General features: G+C 34.5%; 1 protein-coding gene across 3 annotated transcripts in view; it reads right to left on the reverse strand.

The window, feature by feature from the left end:
- The window catches only part of PPFIA2 (PTPRF interacting protein alpha 2), a 389841-nt gene extending 386497 nt beyond the window's left edge, over positions 1–3344 (reverse strand). For 2 of the 3 annotated variants that reach the window (XM_031463070.2, XM_031463072.2), the window contains exon 1: positions 2405–2710. The gene's annotated coding sequence lies outside the window, so the exon portion shown is untranslated. Of the gene's footprint in view, positions 1–2404; positions 2711–3227 lie in introns of those variants that run through there. The other variant, XM_064491562.1, reaches the window with a different exon arrangement.
- Between the last annotated feature and the right edge of the window lie 17065 nt (positions 3345–20409).

The following is a 20409-nucleotide window of genomic DNA, read 5'->3' on the forward strand; positions in this document are numbered from 1 at the left end:
ATTTTCTTTGCATTAATTAAAAAAGAACTAGAAACAAAAAAACATGTTCCAACACATTTGAATATTTAAAGCAATTAGTTCACATGCCATGCATGAAATCCACACACTGAACAGCTGTGTCATTCTGAGAAATCATGATCAGGAGCCAATGTGTTTCTTCTTGACATTTAAAGTTAAAACAAAATACTGAGGGAGGAAATGGTAGCACTGTGACAGTCTGTGCCAAAACACTTACAAGGTTTAAACTTAAGATCACTTAAACATTCTTAAAACTATATTTTAAATCACATCCTCCCTGAAAGAAAGCTATCAGCCCATCTCTACTCTGAATTACTTACAACAACTTTAAATTCCAAGGAAAAATATAACTGCACTGATTACCTAAGCTACAGTTTTCTTCTGAATATACTACCCTAATTCTAACAAACGTTTGTCATCACTGTGGGACATTAGACATTTCCAAACTTTAGGCTCTTAGATCAGTATAAAAAATGGTTTTTGATTTAGTTAGTTGAAAGATGCTGTGATGAGAAGCAGCTAAGGGATTTAGAAGGTCTATTAAATCTACACCAGAAGAACTTGATTCAATTCTACTCCTAAGGCATGTGAACCAGGGCAAGTCACTTCACATCTATAAACTTCAATTTTCTCTTCTGTAAAGAGGAATAATAATCCAGGCATTTTTTTAAAAAAGCCTATTGTAAGCTTCCAATAGGATACCTGACTGAGAACACAAAGTAAAATTATAAACAGCTATTACAAATTCAAGTATGTATCATAAAATTATCAACATTCATCTTTGCAGAAAGTCTGTTTTACCTTTATGATTCATACTGCTTCCATGCCTAAACGTTTAATTCCAGCGGGTACTACAAACTTCTAAAATTCAATTGAAAAAAATCAAACTATGCAAAAGTTACTTAGGAAATAAGATGAATATATGCTTCATTTTCCTCACAGTCAACTCAAATGTTAAATCTAAAATCTTTTCGTCAAAATTAAAAGGAAAGAAATCTGTCTGTGAAAAATAAGGCCACTTTAAAGAGCTAACTTAGTTTCTTGCTAAAGACTGAGATTCCGTCTAATATAAATTACAAAATAGTTGTATATTTCTTAAAATATAGTATAACTTTTTTCTTAAATGCACATTTTGGGTATTAAAAGCAATTAAAAATCTGTATTCAATGTAAGAGTTAAACACCCTCTTATAGAGTGGATGACATCTGAAGCAACTTGCATAGTCCAGAAGGCTGTAGTCATTCAATCTCAAGTCTAGTTCATTCTCGTATACTACTCTTTAGAATCATTTTCAATATTAAAAACTGCATAGATCACATGATTCTTGAAAAACTAGAAAAGGCATACATTAACAATTTGCTTTGATAATTTCCTTTTCCTCATCCTCTCCCCAAAGCTAATTGATTTGAGTTATACTCTTCTAGATGTTAATGCCCTGTTTATTAAATTACTGAAGGTTCAAGGCCTAGTTAAAGCAATTGTTTATTGTGAAAAGAAAAAAAAATAATAAACCTAGTTGGTTTAATTATCTCAGTGCTTAAATTGAGCTTCGAGAATTTTATACCAGGAAAACCAACTCCTTTATTCTTAACACATAACCTTGACTGTCTTCTAAATCTCTCAGATTTCAAAATAAAAGTTTTGAATGTCCCCTGAAGTCATTACCCAAGGGCTTTCAAGATCCAATATGTTTCTTAGCAATATGTGCTGTTCAAATAGTACCTATCCACATATGACAGTGTAATAAAAGGCTTTTTTTTCTGTCAATGAATCACTTTATTCAAACAAATCATTAGGATTTGGATCCTGCTAGAGACAAAGATGCAGTTATTCTCTGTAGTTAGTTTCTTCTGCAAAGATTTAGTGTTAAGAATCGACCTATCTCCACCTCAGTTAACCCACAAGGAGTAATTCGGTGAAAGAAATTCTAGCCATTGTCTGATTACATTACATGAATATTCCTCCTCCTATTTAACTCTTTGAGGTCCCCTGTCCTCAGGAAGTATTATTATCACCTCTAATGGAAGCATTTTGCACTTTCTTTACCCCAGTGCATTTACAGATGGCCGAAGAGCCAGCTCACCCCACAGGGCTGGACAGTTCTCTCTCAGCCACACCCCCCCACCACCACCCTGAAGAAGTTGACTTCATAATTTCCACACCAAAATTCTTCATCCTGCCCAGTAGGAGAGAACCAAGTGGGGAGAAGGTAGAGAAATAGGAGAAGGGAGAGGATGAGGGTGGAAAGCAAAAGGTACAAACAGTAATTGACAGGGAATTTGCATATCATCTTCCCTGGGGGCGGGGTGGGGCCAGGGGAAGGGGGAGGGGGTAGGAAAAAATAAATCGGATGGGAAACCGTGTAACTCAAATACAGTTTCTGTACCTAATGTCTGTAATTTCGGATTCTGCTTCTTCAATTGATCAATGACAACCGCAGTCTCCGGCTTGACGAGAGGGGAGGCTCACACCCGGCACTCCTGGACCATTTCCCTAGCAACGGGAGTAGAAAGGCAGCTTAGACACTCGCTTGCCCGGGCGTCCTCCCGGAACGTGCCCCGGCTGGGTGGCGTGGCAGAAACTCGGCATCTTCCCGCGGCCCCGTTAGCAGCCAAAAGGAGAAGCGTCCATCGGAAAAATGGCATATTACAAATTTTGCTTTGGGAAGCAGAGCTCGGTTCAGACCATTGTCAAAGGGAGGAGAGGGGGAGGCGGCTCTTAAAGCAGCAGCGGCCCGATTGCCGGAGCAGCCGCAGCTCCCCGCGTGCAGCTGGAGACCTGGGGCGGGGAGCTGGGAAGTGGGGACTGGATTTGACTTGTAGAAACTTAACCAAGCGGCGCTGCTCCCCCTCCGCGTCCTGGCCACCAGAGGCTGTACCCCCGAATGTGAGCTTTAGGAAAAGGCTTGAGGAGTATCTGGAAGGGGATTTCTCCACCAGTCCTCCACCCGGAGCTCCTCCAGAGTTTATGGCTACCGCTTGGAGTTGCAAAGCGAAAGAGAAGCGAGTCCCCAGGGATGGGAGAAGCAGGACAGCTCCCCTCCTGGCCCCCTGCCCAGTTACAAGCTGGGGTGTCTCGTTTAACTTAAAAGAGGTGCTTCTTCCCCAGAAAGGCAAGCAGTCACCCCTCCCCACCCCCCTCCACCCAGTTTCTGCTCCCAGCCTCTTTGTAAGCCTCTTTGCTGGCATCAGTTGGCCGGGAGAACCAACCTGCGGGGCGCCGGTGTGGATGCTATAGCATCTTCTCTCCTCACTTGCCTCGTGCTGTTGCTACTGCTGCTCCTCCTCCTCCTCCGTCTCTACCCCCTCCTCCTCCTTGGCAGCCGCCACCTCCTCTTCCTCTGAAAGGAGGGCTTCCCCTGGAAGCTGCTGCAGTGGTTTCCACCGGCCCTTAAATAAATTCTGAAGTAATCACGTCTTTGCTCTCCTCCTCACGCACACGCGCTCACGGATACTCACGACTCCCCCAAAGCCGCTCCCGGGCTGTTGAGACTCGCGCTGGTCCCAGTGCCCCCGGCGAAAGCAGGGCTGGGATTGGGCAGGTGTGGGAAGAAGGTACGCTCTTCCTTGCCTGGGCTTCCCACAAACAATGGTCTCTACAGGAAGGCGTGTGTTGACCCGCACTGCTGGGGACCGGAACGGGCTTGGGCATCTTCAGGCTTTCTGGCCTTCCGTGCTTGTCGTTTCTTTAAGCGGCTTCCTTCTCCCAGGACCAGGGCACGGTAGTCATGGTTGTAGAGACCAGAGCCAATCTAGGGTGTGGCAGCATCTGTCACTTCTCATTACCTCTCCAGCTCTTCTCTAGTCTTTGCTTTGGCAATGAGGATTGTGTGTTAAGTACGCTCTGCCTGAGTAAATTTTAGCCTTGAGCAAAGTCTGGTGCCTTAATCTTTTCCAGTTCCCCCATACCTATGCATTCCTTTACTATTCTCCTTTCTTTCTGCCTCTGCTGTCCATTCATATAAACCCATCAGAGATAGGGAAGGAAGCAGAAGACAAAACCAGTACCTACTCTAAGCAAAAAGAGAAGGTTTCAGGGAGGGAAATTAAGGTATCCTAGTTATAGTGAAAAGGAAGAGGGCATGCAGGAGGGATTTAGAAGAAGGGTTCAACATTGGGTATAATTTGGAAGTTTGTACAAATACCCTTATGATTTAGTGCAACAAATCCAAAAATTATGTTTCACTTCTGTTGTAAAGCAGAGTCCAAAGCTAACTATAGAAATAATATTCAAATTCCAGCTCACTTACATTAACTACAGTTGAGGAAACAGACTGTTTCATTTTGGGGAGTAACATTTAATTCAGTTAACGACCTCAGTAAAATATGAGGTCAGTCTCATGCATTTACCACCCTTCTCTTCTAGACTGTTATACACATTCTGCATCACAACATAATCCTATGAAAATTAAGTATAAGAGTATTATGAAGATTCATTAGATGTTAGCTGGAGCACTGTTTCTCAAATATAGCGTACATATAGATCACCTGCGGATCTTGTTAAAATGCAGATTCTGATTCACTAAGACTGGGTTGGACCCTGAGATTCTGCACTGTAACAAACTACGCCCAGTGAAGCACACTTTGAGTAGCAAGGATCTAGACCCCCCAGTCAACCTACCATTTGATGTTGGCTTAATCTCTTAACGACAGGAAAACTCATTGAGCCATAAGGCATCCCAGTCTGTTTTCAGATAGATCTAATTTAATAATAGGTTTATCCTACTAATCATATGTGAGTACTCATAACTTTCACTCTCTGGAATTCCCTAGAAGACATTAAATGTTCTTTATACCTCAGAAACCTTCATGTCTTTAAAAGACAGTTAATATTGTCTCTTTGTACAAGAATTCCTTATTAAACTAATAAGGAATTTCCTTGGTAATCAACATTTGCCAAGTAATGTTGCTAGTATTTCCAAGAAAAGTCTTGATTTACCTTACTCCTATTCATACAACGAATGAAAGTATTAATTCTAAATATAATGCCCACATGCAATTGATAGTAGACAGATTTAAAGACTACCTGATAGTTGATATTACAGAAAGAAACAATTTGATAATGGATGGCAGAAAGCAGTCATGGAGCAAGGAATATTTTAGTTAAGAAGATATAATCTTCGTGGTCATTCTCATCTTAGATTACTATGTGCTCTCACATTCTGATGCTTAACACCACTGCAGAGTGTAAACAACATTTCCCATCAAAATTAAGGCATTTTAAGAAGGAATATTGCAGAAAGTATTAGTTCAACCTATTTACATGAAGAAAAGTCACCCCCCTACAGGGGTTCGTCTAGTATAGTGGGTCTCACGTTTAGCATGCAAGAGAATCTCTAAAGGGTTTGTTACAACACAGATTTCAGAGCCCCATCCCCAGAGTTTCAGATTCAGTAGAGTTTTGGATTTTGTGGAATGGTCAAAGAATTTTCCTTTCTAGTAAGTTCCCAGGTAATAGAATACTCTGAGGTCTGGAATCTCACTTTGAGGACACTAATTAAATAAAACTGAAGAAATTTGAGCATAAAATAAGTACAGAACAAGAAAAACAGCTGATATTTTTCAGTCTAAACAAAAACCTCTTAAACAATACAAAATCAATTATTATGATGAGATTATCTTCTGTTCTTAATGGTTTTTGAAAGCCAAGGATCAATGATTAAGATAAAATATGCTTATTTACTAGATATTCAACTAAGTTTAGGCAGAGGTAGTAGAAGCCACCTCTTTCATTAGTTTTAGTGCCTAACATCAATGAAAAAAAAATAATCCACAGAGACACACAATATTAATAGCTACACTTACTAATTCTTCTGCACGTTTTATTTCAAATATGGTCTTTTTATCTATATACTCTTTTAAGAGGAGCATGACATACAACTATGGCTTTTTACTATGATGGCCTATCTCTTTAGGTATTCTGAATATCACATAGTATGTTAGTAATATAATGATAGTAATAGTAATAAAAAGTGCTTGTTCTATTTAAACCAAGGATGGTTTTGTATGTCAAGATAAAGTGTACTAAGACCAGGCACCAAAGAAAATGGGTAATTGAGTATGGGCTATGACAATAACAAAGATTTAGTAAGTGGCAATAATTTGTCCTTTAAATGCAAATATAATTTTGATACAAAAGGAAGCAAATATTTACAATTGTAACAGACATTTTAATCTCAGTATCACCTCATTTCAGCTATCTAGTTATCCATTTATGAAAATATTTTGCCTATATTCACAAGTTTACAGTAACATTATTAAAACAATTAAATTACATTTTCTGCACTTATGTTTACTATTGAATTTAAAATTTAGAGTGGATTTGAATAGACGATAGAAATAACTTCCATCATACACTTTACCTACCTATAGTTTTGTGGGAATGTGTGTTTTATTTCATTTCCATTCAACAATAAAGCTGTACGATATTATTACACTGTATTGTTTAGGACAGGCAACAAAACAATCCCAAATAAATAATGGGTCCCAGACCCATCTGAAGTTTATTTTTAATTTTTTCGGTATTCCAAGGTGAGTATTGGTCAGTGGGCCACTTTCTTCCCCACAGTAATTTAGGTTCCCTTCTTGTCTGGTATCTATCATTTCTTTGGGTTTTTCACCCAGATGGTGGGAGAGGAAGCATATCTAACTACTTCTAAAATCCTTGGTGCAGAAGTGACACACACTTTTCTCATATGCCACTAGTGAGAATAACTCACATGACAACATCTAATTACAAGAGAGGCTAGAAAAATATTCTAGCCTTAAGGCTGGAAGAAGAATGAAGAGGCTTTTTGATAAAAGCTTAGCCATTTTCACATACAGTTTGTGAAAGTGATGATGAAAATAAAAGATATGTAGATAATATGTTATGTTTAAAATTTCTGTTATGGGTATATTAAAAATATACATGCAATTAATTGGAATCAATGGTCATAAAATTAATACCCAATTCTATCACAAATAGTAAGCATTATTATAGGGGATTCATGTAACCTGTTATGTTTATGCTACACACTATTCCTCTTATCTGTCTAAAAACATGAACTGCAGAATATGACAGTCATATAAGCACATGGGCACTGACTCTTGTGCTTCCACACATTTGTGTAAGTATCAATTTTCACGAGGCATATTTTGTGAAGTCTACATTAATCAACCTTTACCTATACATTTATATGTGATTACTGTAATATGAATCAGTTTGACAAATAGTCACTGAGTTTTCACCTTATAACTAAGGAATCTTAGTGTTCTAGAAGAGTGAAAAGTGTTAGTTGTTTTGGGTTATAGCAGAAAAAACGAGACAAAAAGAGAAGTGAAAGAAAACAGAGAAAATTTTTCTTTGCTTTCTAAATAAAAATGCATTAATTGCATAAATGTTATAAATAACTATATACATTTGCTTAAGCAAGTTATCAGGAATGTCTTCCTTTAAACCTCTGTTTCTCTATAAAATAGAATCCTGTAATAAGATATTTATTAAAACACCTTCAGGATTACTTGCAGTTAAAACCTTTGCATCATTAGTGAGAATATTTTAGACTGATTTTTAATTTCACTTTAAAGTTATTAAAGTCATAAATAAAAATTGTTAAGAGTATTTTCAAATTTACTACTGAAACTTTTTGAGATCAACTGAATACATCTGTAAAGCAGATTCTGCCTCAGTGAGAGCATTTTATGTATTTTTTTAAATTATTATCAATTAAGTGTAGCACATTCAATTTGAAATGAATTGGCCTTGAAACTGGCAAAATTAGATATCAATCTATGCCTTAGTCTGATAACTACAATTAAATTTACAATTAAATTCCTAAATACCCTACTGTGTACCTTTTAATGCAATTTATTTAGCTCCTACTATATCTCACTATGAAACTTAATGTAGCCAGAACCAAATTTCTTTCTTTTCTTTTTTATTCCTTACTCCTCTCAGTGTTCCTTTTCTCTGGAGATGTGATACATCCATCCTCCCAATAACTAAGGGTCATAATTTTGGAATCGCCATTTATTTAATTCTGAATTTTGATCCTGAGTCTAATACAATACTAAGATTTGTTGAGTTTTAACTATAAAACATTTCTCAGTTTTTCTCCCTTTTTACCATTGTGACTCAATATCTCATGCCACATTATTATAGAAGTTATTTAACTGATCTTTAATAATCTTGAAAGAGTTCAGCAAGTTTAGGAGGAAGTCAGGATATAAAGAGCGCCTTGGGACAAAAAAACAGGCAACAAGATGTACCATTGAGGTGTAGTGATAAATTATGCACAAATATTCTAATAGGGAGATCATCTGAGAATCATCATGTCCACACATAATAGGTCAGAATCAAGCAGTCAAGTAGGGATAAGTAGAATGCCTGGCCACGTGTGGGCTTTACTCAGAGACACAGAAACAGAATTTCAGCCCATGAGAGGTTGAAAGAGCAAGGGAGAATTTCTACCCTAAGTAAGGAGATATAGTACTAAAAGCATCATCTAAGTAGACTGTCAGGTTTCAAATCCTATCATATGCCAGGTGACCTTAGGCAAATTATTGAAACTCTATATTTCCCATTTCATTATGTATAAAATTGGGATAAAATAGTATCTACATCGTAGGCTAAAGGAGATCATTTATACACAGAGCTAAATAAATTCCAGCTATTATTAGCATTAGTAATTCCAGACCTGAGAAATCAGGCAAAACCTAGTATTTGCAGCTGAGATAAAAATTAGAGGTCACACACTGTAGAACAAATTTGTATAAGCAGATAAAAGTCAGGGATGGTCTTGATAGATAAACATACCTTGCTCTACTCTCTCAATCCTGAGGTTTCATCTCAAAAATACATAACTAAATTATATAGAATTTATGTTAAAGCCACCAACATTCCATTTAGTTTATTAGTGAATTTAAAAAGTGCTTTCAAATATTGTTATCATTGCCTTTTTATCAGAATAAGAGCATTTGGTTTGGTTAGATTTTTAAGGTAAATATAAAAATCCTTTTTATGTTCATTTTGGGGGTAAATGCACTGGAATTACCCTTTGAGGGGTTTCAAGTTGTTCCTAAATCACATGGTATGAAGCTAAGACAACCTATAAGGCAGCACTAAAAATAATTTCCTCAGATAATACTGATTCTCTTATAAGGCTGTATGATAGCCAATAGCCAAGATATGGAAATAAACTAAGTGTCCACAAATGGATGAATGCATAAAGATGATGTGGTGTAAATATATACACAATGGAAAACTCCTCAGCCATAAAAAAAGAATGCAGTCTTGTGACAACATTATTGGAGCTTGAACATATTATGCTAAATGAAATAAGTCCAAGGGAAAAAGAGAAAACAATATGATTTCACTCATATATGGACTATAAAACATAAAATAAACAAAGCAAAACAAAAGCAAACACATAGCTTCAGAGAACACATTAGTGTCCACCAGAGGGGAAGCGGGTTGGAGAAGAGGTTAGGGTGAAAGGAATACAGGGGGTCAACTGTATGGTTACAGATGGAAACTAAACATTTGCTGGTAATAAATAAATAAAATAAATAATCCAATAAATATTATGCCTGACACAGTAGATCCAATAACAAGTGTGACATACTCTTTTTGGGCAATTACTGTACTAATTGTTAAATTCAGATAAGCAACTTATCAAAAGCAAGCAATAGCTACTGAAACTATTCTGAGGTATTTTTACTTTAAAAAGGTAAAAAGCTGTATGTGCTTAAGTAGAAATCTAATAATGTGTAAAGTGGCTGACAAACTGAACTTACTCAAGGAAGGAAAAGAAATGACATTTTTAGATTTTAAACTGAAATATTCAAAGACAGATTGTTCATTTGAGTAACTTTTTGTAACTGCTTTACTCTAGGTCAAACTCAGTTTTATTTGTTTATTCCTCCTACTTCACCACGATATCTTTTATTCAATGGTCTCTGGCTAATTTCTGGTATCATTAAGGATAGCAGTTAAGAGAAAATATTTTCATCTCCAAGTGTTGAGATTTTGTATTTCTTTAGAAGAAACCATTTTCAAAATCTTGAAATGTGGGCTACTAAAAATAATTACCTCACAGATACTATTTTTATGGTAAATGTGACAAAATCCAAACAGAAGGCATATTTTAGGAAAGTCTCTTAAGTACTCTAAAATAATTTTGAGTATTTAGGTTAATATTATCAAAAACTTAATATTAAAATTATATTGAGATTAAAACTAGCAGTTTGTTTTTCTAATACAGGAAAATATAGTTTAGTTTAATTTCTTCATTTTACTGCAAGAATAAATTCAATATTCCTGTCAGTCAGTGGTTAAGAATATCATTATATCCTGTTATTTTTATTGCCATAAACACTACATTTTAAGAATTTAAATGTGTAACTTATGTTTTGGTTCATTTTAGGAAAGGTATTACATTATACTTATATCAAAAGCTCCAATTTTAATGAATAAATTATAATATTCTATATGAATGTACTCTAAATGTAAATTCAAACTGTACGTAAGGCATTTTGCACTCTGAAAATTGGCTAAATAATTGAAGATAATGACTAATAATATAGGTGCTGTCATAACATTTTAAAATAAGCCTACAGCTAAAGGATGATGTCTTTCATTTAGCAATTGCTATCTCCATGGAACGCTTTATACCTAGTCTCTTCATATTTAAGCAATTGCTGTTTTAACACAGTATCTTTCTACTACCTGTCTATCTATAGCTCTATTAGTTATATTACATTAATGAGATGTTATTTCCTACATGCACACTTAAATTAGGTATTTAAATTTAAATCTTGCTTTATATTATGCAAATCCACATTATATTACTTGAAAAATTTCCCAAATAATATTTGTACTTATTTATTTTCTTATGTTTTGAATAATAAGGCAAATTATTATAATAAGAAGAATAATGTATTTATCAAAATTGAAGCCTGCTTTTCTGTCTAAAATTCCTTCAAATGATTGGATTAATTGCTTTTCTTTATCTTCACTTACTCAAGTGGGAAAAATATCAAGGCTCCAGGGTTGCAATGATGTCACCTTCTTGAAAAGCTTTAGAAAAGCCTATACTTGATGAAGGAAGACTACATTTTAGAAAAGACTAACCACACTGGCCAATTTGGCTAAGATTAATAAAACACCATAGCATAATAGGCTGCATGTGTTCCTGGGGGAGCACCACGTGGACATAAGCAAGAGTAATCTAGTATTCTTGTCCTTTGTCACTTACCTATCACAGGACAAAGGAACTCTGCAGATGGACAGGGAGCTTTAGTTTAGACTAATTTACAATGATTATTTTGTGATTACTTAGACAGTGAGTGTTAGATCAAGTAGTTTGTCCTTTAGAAATTAGATCAAGATATTGAGGATAACCTTCAGATAGTGACCTTTGTTCCTTTCAACTTTGGCTAATTATAGGTCTTGGTTTCAAGGTTAATGACATGCTATCCATTATACTGTCAGTTTTCTAAGATAAATCAATTCCTAAATGATATCAATGTAGTGCAAATTTTTCACATCAGGAGCTATTCTGACCATGCACTTCACAATTTAATTACTGTAAAAGGAAAATGCATTAAAATGTAGTATTTTATATGACACCTTTAAACAGAGCCCTACCACTATACTTTAATTTAGATCTTTGAAGTCAAGAGTCATTTTAAAGGGGAGGGTTATAGCTCAAGTGGTAGAACACATACTTAGCATGCATGAGGTCCTGGGTTCAATCCCCAGTACTTCCTCCAAGAATAAATACATGAATAATTATCTCCCTCCACCAAAAAAAAAAAAAAAAAAAAAAAAAGAGTTAAGTCACTTTAAAAAATTATAACTTAAAAATTCACAAAACACACAGAATAAAACATATCACTTATCATTGTACCATAGATTGAAAATTTTATCTAAAATTTATATGTGTATACTTATACACACATATATTTGTGGAAGACAGTAAAACTATACAGCACTTCTTCCAAAAATTTCAAGTATGATCAGGTAAAATGGTAAGTAGTAAGTATAGTGCTTGGGGCTTGAAATACATTTGTAAATTTCTAACTCCTTCATGTGCAAATAATTTATTTACATGTAAGGAACTTGAGAATAATATATGATTTCCATGGTAAGACTGCTTCTTGCCTACCACAACATATTACATCATTCTGTGATCCCATTGTGAACTAAGAAAACCCAATCTTTGATAGTAATACTAATAAAAATAATAAAACCTTTCCTAGAAGGTAATCAGACCGTAAGTATTAAATTACTTTTTCATTTTATACAGTGCTTTAGAATCAAAGCTAGCTGTAAAATAAAATATTTATTCCTATAATCTGCATCTCTGATTAGTTGGTAAATGTTTTCCAATACTACAAAAAAAAATTTTTTTAATGGATATGGAAAGTCTGTAATAGCTCAAAGTAAGTCATGGAAATTTAAAAATGCCACACTGAGATCTTTTTGAAGAAGTGATTTAACTAGTCGATCATTAGATCATCATTATTAAATCTCAGTTTAAAGAATGTATACATGTTTTTAAATATATGCCAAAACCGAACTAGGAACTATATCAGAGTGCTAAAAGATATGATAGGAGAGTTTTGTTTATTTGAACATAATTTGATGAGGGTAAGGGCAGAATTATCAAAAAAGGAGCATCTTCTGTGTGTCCATCATTGTTTGGCTTACAAGTCAAAGGAAAGTTATTTTATTATCTTTGAAGGTTTTGTTCTGGGAGTTTTTAAATTTAAACTTCACATTACAACCATTAATTTAATCAATTGTGTCACAGATCTGGTTCATCAATATAAATGATTTATAATTTAACTTCACCATCACATAGTTTTGTTTCGTATTATTTACCAAAGGAGCTAACGTTTCTTATTTTGCACATTTTTTAGAACATTTACTCTCTTCCAATTAACATGTGAAGCTGGTGTATTGTATGCTTGAAATTTCCCTGCCACTGCGTGAATTAAAAACATAATCTATAATTTTCATCTCCAACATTTTCGCCACTGGTTTGCACACCTTATTTTTTTTATACACAGCAATCTAACAATGAAAATATCTACAACAGATACATAAATCACAAGTCTATTGATTATAGTGATCCAGTGTATACCACATTTTAGGGACTGTATTATTTGAACAATAAATTTACCAGCAAGCAATTCAAGCAAAATGATCTCTGCCCTCAAATAGCAACTATAATCACAACATTTAAGCATCAGTACTGACAGTTGGCTTTAATGTTTCATCATGCATTACACTCTTCACAACACATTGTAGTTTAAATTAGAGGCATTACTTGGGCACAGAAGTCCATATTACCCTTTGAAAATTAAGATATGTATTTAAATCCATACTCACATAAAGCTCAGCTATCTTCCTTTTGTATTATATTCTGTCATTTTACATTCAGATTATCCTGATATCAAAAAGTCCTTCTGTTTTGCCTTTCTCCACTAGAATAGGGAACTAACAATAGAAATGTTCAATGATGAAACCATGGTTACATTAGAAGTTCTGCATTAGTCAGAGGTTCTATTAATTTGTGTATGTCCATCATTTGACGCATACTTCAGTATTTTATAGCAGCCTTTATTCATGAGAGAGATACAATAAGAGAGGGATTTTAAAAGACCAACTACTTATATTAAACAATATTATAGGCTTCTAAATACAACAGAAATAAACGAAGTATACTCTCATTTAACATGTGAAATTGCATCCAGCAGATAAAAATAATCATCATGTAAGTTTGGTAATAGCACAAAAGCAAAAATACTTCTCACATAGCTAGAGATATCCTTCTTCATATCCATAGCAAACAGATACTATTTTCTTAAAATATTATAACTATACATTTTAAACACACAACATATATTTAGTATATTATGTTCTTTACTTTAGGAAATACAAGTAAAAATAATCAAATGCATGTGCTCATTTTTGTTGTACATATAAAAATTAAAAAGTTGTTACATTTTAATGGGATATATATACACATTTATAGATAGATACTTAACATTCATATGTGTAGAGGTAGACTATAGATATATAGTTAGATATAGATATAATTACATAATTTATTTTGAATTCACACATCTGTAATTTTAAAAATAACGGCTTGATGCATAGTCTTCATGACATTGTGAACATACGAATACTCATATTTACAAAAACAGGATAATTTAAACAATAACAATCATAGGTATTATTTACTTAATATGTGCACTTAAAATAAAGATTGTGTTCTAAAGCCGCACTTTCTAAATTCAAATCCAAGGTAAATTCCTTGTTAGATAAATTAACCTTCAACATTTAAAGTCTTAGCTCCTTCATCTTTGAATTTAGGGGATTAGGATAACAATGACAATAATACAAACATCCATATAATATTTTCTATGTTCTGGGCACTATATAAGATATACATATATACATACCAACTTATGAAGTTGTCCCCATTCACAGAGCTATTGCAAAGACTAAAATAGTTCACATAGAGTTCCTAGAATATGTGACACATGGTGCGAAGTCTACATATTGCCTTTCATTACTAATGACCTAAGCAAGTCCTTTTGGTTGGTACATTACATTCATCATCTTATTTAATCCTCATGATAGCCCAATGGATCAGACAATATCTCCTTTATTTAGAGATGAGGCAGTTAAGACTTAAAGAAGTTAAGCAATTTTCTCATAGCCACTCTTGTCGATGGTACAGCTGAGACTCAAGCCCAGACTCAGAATCTGTAAGTTCAAGTGCTATGATTTCCTGCCTCCCACATGCAGCTTAGCATTTGGCAGCTTGTTTTAGCTATACCAAACAATATGTATTTTCTAGGGTTCTAGCTGGCTACCTAGAATAATTCTAGGAGGGATTAATAAAGGGACTCCATAAAGTTACGGTTAAGGTGAAGGAAAACCACAAGAATAGTGCTGTATCTTCAAGCCAGCAATTGCAAGGACTAGTAAGGAATGAGACGGCACCTTCTCATCCCCCTGACCTGAAATGTTACCGAAACACAGGCAGAAATAGAATGGACAGGGTAGGATTGCATCATAGGAAACCCCTAGTCCACTCTAACCTTAGTGACCCAGCAGGGGTAGGATGGTGGAGAACCCTTACTCTCCTTCTTCTTCCACCCTAACTGGAAACCAGAGGTCAAGGTAGTCTATAGGTAGCACTTTTACAAGTCTAGGTAGCACAAACTTAGTGGAGACAGGTGGAGATTAGCTCTGGGAGAGCAAACTGACATTATCCAGAAATTCTCTTTGTAACCACATTCTTTAAAAACCTCACAGAATATTACTTGTATTTTAAAACCTTAACTTTTTTATGCAGTCCCTTATAAGTGATCATTATTATAAACAATGACTACCTTTATACATATATTGTTCCAAACTTACAGAGGTATGATAGATTTTTACAAGTGGAATTTCTAGCTTTTAAAAAGTTATCTTGACTCATTCTGATGGCAAGTGAAAATTGTTTCATTAAAAATATTTGATCACTTTAGATAAAATAGTAACAATAATAGAATATATCATTGATAATCGTAGTATTGTTAAAATGCTGTGGATGATTGGATGGCTATGTTTTTTGCAGAAAATTGTTAACTCACTCAGTTTTGCTTGCAACAGTGAAATATTTAAAAAGATAGGCTTATGTTTATATTGTTACCCAATGAGAAAGTCACTTCTTATAATACAACATAGGATTTCTCATTTTTAGGTTTTTACTAAAATCACTATATCACGTACCTTAATAATTAACAACAACAACAAAAAAACTTTATCAGCTATACCATATAAACAGGTATTGATTTCTTTCCATTTTGGCATAAATAATGAAAGGATGGAATGACACAGCCAAATGTAGGCAATAAACTGAACCTTTATCGAGTTATATTATTACATGAGAACCAAAGTTTTTAAACAAATGGATTCTTTAATCATATGGATACAGCAGCAGTTTCATTGGTTTTCAACTCTTTATAAAAACAGAGTTTCAAAAGTTCTTATCTAGAAACTGTAAAAACTATTACATAGAACTTTAGTTTCCGTAAAAACATTTAGAGTCAAATTTTATGGAGATTCAGGATGATAAATGAAAGCTTATTATTTTGAGCCAGAATTATATTTATCTGAGTACTTTAATAACATCCTTGTTATAAATTCCAGGAATATTTTGAATCTCTAAGGATGATTACTCAATTTCCACTTGAAAATTCTGACCTAATTATCACAGCATTTCATAAAACTTAAAACCCATTACTGCCATGATCAACTTTCTTAATATTTTTTCATTTATTTAATGTATTTTATAAGGAAATTCATTTCAAACTACTGAAGGTTTATCTTCATAACTTACTATTTTATCCCTTCTTAATAAGAGTAATTTTTCTGTTATTTCTGTTGGTTCTAATTCCCTTTAGGTTTGTTTCATACAAGTACAAATGAACTTTTTATAGACTGTTCAAAATTCATTTAAATTGGTTTCAAATATATGCCTGTGCTCTGGAGCTCTCTCCACTTTTTGTTCTATTGATTTTCTCTCACTCTCTTTTTGTTGTCAACCTCTTGCTTTCTTTTGACTCCATATTAGTACAAATATATAAACCTACTCAAGTCTCAACCATCCTTTAAATCCCCCCTAGGACTCACCTGCTCTACCAATCACTATTCTCTGTCTCTTCCCATTTACAACCAATCTCCTTGGATGTACTCATCCATGATCTCTCCTTTTAATTAGCTTCCACTCATTCCACAACCTACCATAATACTCTCTAAGTAAGGTCAACTCTGGGCCTCAGGTTGCTAAACCAAATGGGCACTTGACAGGCTTTTATCTAACCAGAATGATGGTATTTCTTGGTTTGCTCAGGAGAGACTGGAATCATGCTTGCTATTATGGTGTCATATCCAGTTTTATATTTGCCCAAGATTTTTCATTTTGAAATGAAATCTAACTATTAACTCTTGCATTAAGTATGGCAAGATGTGTTTGATAAACCACTACTGTAAAATGTCCAGCTTCTGCTGTAACCATGCCTAGCATATTAAAACAAACAAAACAAACAAACAAACAAAAAAATACCATGGGCAATACACAGATCTGTCATTTTAATATTTTAAACATTTTATTATATTTCATATTAAAATATCCTTGGGCATGGTCTCATATAGTCTGTAGATTAAATTTATATTCACAACATATTTGAACAGACCATAAGATAGAGATAGCATGGTTAGTCTCTAATCATTTCTGCACCCTCCCCAAATAGGATGTTTAAACTCTTAGCAAATGTAGTATTAGCTGAAACCTCAGAATCATTGCTTTGAGATCCACAATGTTTTACAGTAGTTAAAAAATATCATTTCCAGTGTTATTTTTACCTTAACTTTTAATCTGTACTAGATGCTTTTCTTTCCCTTACACACGGACAGAGAGAGAGAGTAAAATGCTCTCTATTTGACTTGTTTTTGGTTTATTATGCTTTATCACTGATTTCCTATAGTTGAAGAGCTGAATCATCCACTCAGGGTAATACTTCTTAAAAATATTCATTTCCTTGTCAAGAACACTGGTAGATACATTGGGACTTGCACGGCTCATCTTTATTAGAGTTGATGATGAGCGAGATGTATTTGTCATCTTGGGTGTTTGTCCTTGAGCACACTGTGTTTGAGTCACTTTTAATACTCAGATAATACTTGTTATTCTCAGCGTCTGAGCTTAGAGTCCTGGAAACTCCAATCTTTTTCTCTATAAAGATTTATAAAACCACATTAATGCTACACTGATGCACTCAAGAAGTTGGATTGAGATATAGGGGGAAATGTTACTGTTTTCTCTATTGCCCGGAATCTTCAAGGCCCTATTACAAACACTTCAGTTTGGTTTTTTAAACAAAGTCCAGATTCTTCACACTTCCATTTCCTTTCCTACCAAGAGACATAATTACTCTGACTAAACTTCTTGTATTTCCATTCATCTAATATCTCTAAAATGATTTGAAAATAGAGACATTTAAAGATTTTTTATCTGACTCACAGAAAGTCCTCCAATAATATGTGAACATTGTACAAGTTTTCAAAATAAATTTAAAAATATCTTTACAAATTTAGGAAAGACTGCTAATAAAAACTACTGAAAATATATGTGATTGTACTTTGACAACTGTGAAGTACTAAGCAAATGGAGAATAATGCAGTTATTATCACTCTGTTAGGCACTAGAATTCATATCTTTTCTACATCTATATGTAGGAGACCAAGAGTGAAGGGGGAACTAAGAATTAGGAGGGGAGCAAATCCTGAGGAGCATTCTGTAGATATTACATATCCTTCTGAAGAGGTCTGGATAAAGCCCTATGTGGCGTCCCTCAGCTCTGCAGCTAAGCTTCGTGCTTCAATTGCCATAGCTTCTTTGGCCCTGCTTTATTAAATTCAACACTAGCACCAGGGTGTGAAGTTGCTAGGGAAAAAACTTGGAAAGATACTTATTCATATCCCCAATTGGTTTTCTCCGGATTAATGAGTAGCTCAATGCAATTTAATTCATTTCAAGTCAATGATGCTACCAATCTATCTGTGGAAGAAAATTATGCTTATCTCTGTTCAACATTTGGTGAGCGAATTACCTACTTGTCCTGCTCGCTCCTCTCAGTACTCAAATGTTTTTAATTCTAATGTAAATAGAATTATCTGTCTATATAATTCTGGCCTTTAATACTTTGTTAAATTTTTGCAATAGCTTTCTAACTTTCCACAGCCACTTCTGGTGTCTTGGGGCAACTGCTGTCAAGAGAACCTGCCTAAGACAGTAATTTCACTGTGGTGCTTTTGACTCAGAAAAGGTCACTAGCTTATGAATGTCACAGAATCTTTTGCTTGGGCTTTTTAAATTCCCTAGTAGTGATCATCCCAACCAATCATTTGGCAAAATTATGTACTGTATTGTAATACTAGTTGTGTGTGTTTGTGTGTGTGTATCTCGAATTATATTCCAAGGTGCTTAAGGATAGAGACCTTGAATTTTACTTTTGACTTCTATCATTTAAATCATACCTGCTGTGTTCTAAGAACATTGTATATCTCATATCTGTAATTACATAGCACCTCCTGCTAGGTATCGTTATCACCATCTTATATTAGGGAAACCAAGTCACGGAAGATGTGTGACTTGACTAAGTAAGCGGCAAAGCCACATTCAAACTTAAGACCCTTGGCTCCAAAGCCCTCTCTCTTCATACCATAATATACTGCCTCCTAGTAATCTGTGTTTATTTTTGATGATATGTGAACTCAAGAAAACAAAATTATCAACACAATGATACAAGCTGGATGAAAGAAAAGCTACTGAGATTGCTGCAACCTTCACTGTTTGCTTGACTATTAGAGCAAAGTAGAAAAGAAAAGTGAAAAATCATGAAACAGATGGCAGGGAAAACATTCAGCAGGACTGGAGACACTGCACATTGCTCTTGTATGACACATTTTCTCTGATTCAGTAAAATATACAGAAATAGTAATATGCCTGCCTTATTTAGATGCTAGTTTGTAAGGTAATTGAGGAGGAAAAAACACAAAGAATTGGCATTGAGTGTTAACATTCTCTCCAGACTAATGAAGAGTGAAAGAATTTTCAGGTGACCTTCTTTGAGTGTTGAAACTTACACAGTTTAACTTTTCCAGCAAGAGGTGCCACTGGCTGCTGGGAATTTTTGAAAGTTGTTGTTTATGGGCATACAGAAAGCAGTATATATAGAAACAGGACTTTCCTAAGTCCTAGGTCATACTCCTCAAAGGAGGCACTTCAACAAATATTTCCTTTGTGTCTGTTGAATGTTTTGCCTGACTTCACGTGCAATCTATTAAAATAAAAATCCCCTCATCCCACTGGCAACAGAGTAAAAATTGTTTTCATTCTGGAAGGTTGTAGATACGAATTCCTTAATTTAAAAAAGGAATCTTCTCACACTCAGTTTCTGTGCTACCTAATCAGCCCTTGACGGCCAAAGACAAAAATTAATTATTTTTCTTGGTTGAAGATACCACACAAAATGAGTTACCTGTCATTTTATAAAATGTTGAAATTAACAACATTTAAAGTTTACGACTTTGACAATCTTTGTTGAAGTCTAAACAAACCATTCCATCAAGACTCCAGTTTTGACACTCAGGTTCTCTGTAGAAATCATCTTCTTTTTTGACCTGCCAGACGTTGGCATCCCTCCCCATTAGATCAGTTCTCACCAATAATAACTTTAGCAGTACAGAGGATTCTTGTGAATGTACATGGTAAAGAATTGTACATGTGTACAAAATTGTAGACATCTCGAAATTCTTTTGATAGTAATTTCAAGTGAAAGGTTT

Source organism: Camelus dromedarius, chromosome 11, assembly GCF_036321535.1.
Source record: "Camelus dromedarius isolate mCamDro1 chromosome 11, mCamDro1.pat, whole genome shotgun sequence".
Taxonomy (NCBI): Eukaryota; Metazoa; Chordata; class Mammalia; order Artiodactyla; family Camelidae; genus Camelus; species Camelus dromedarius.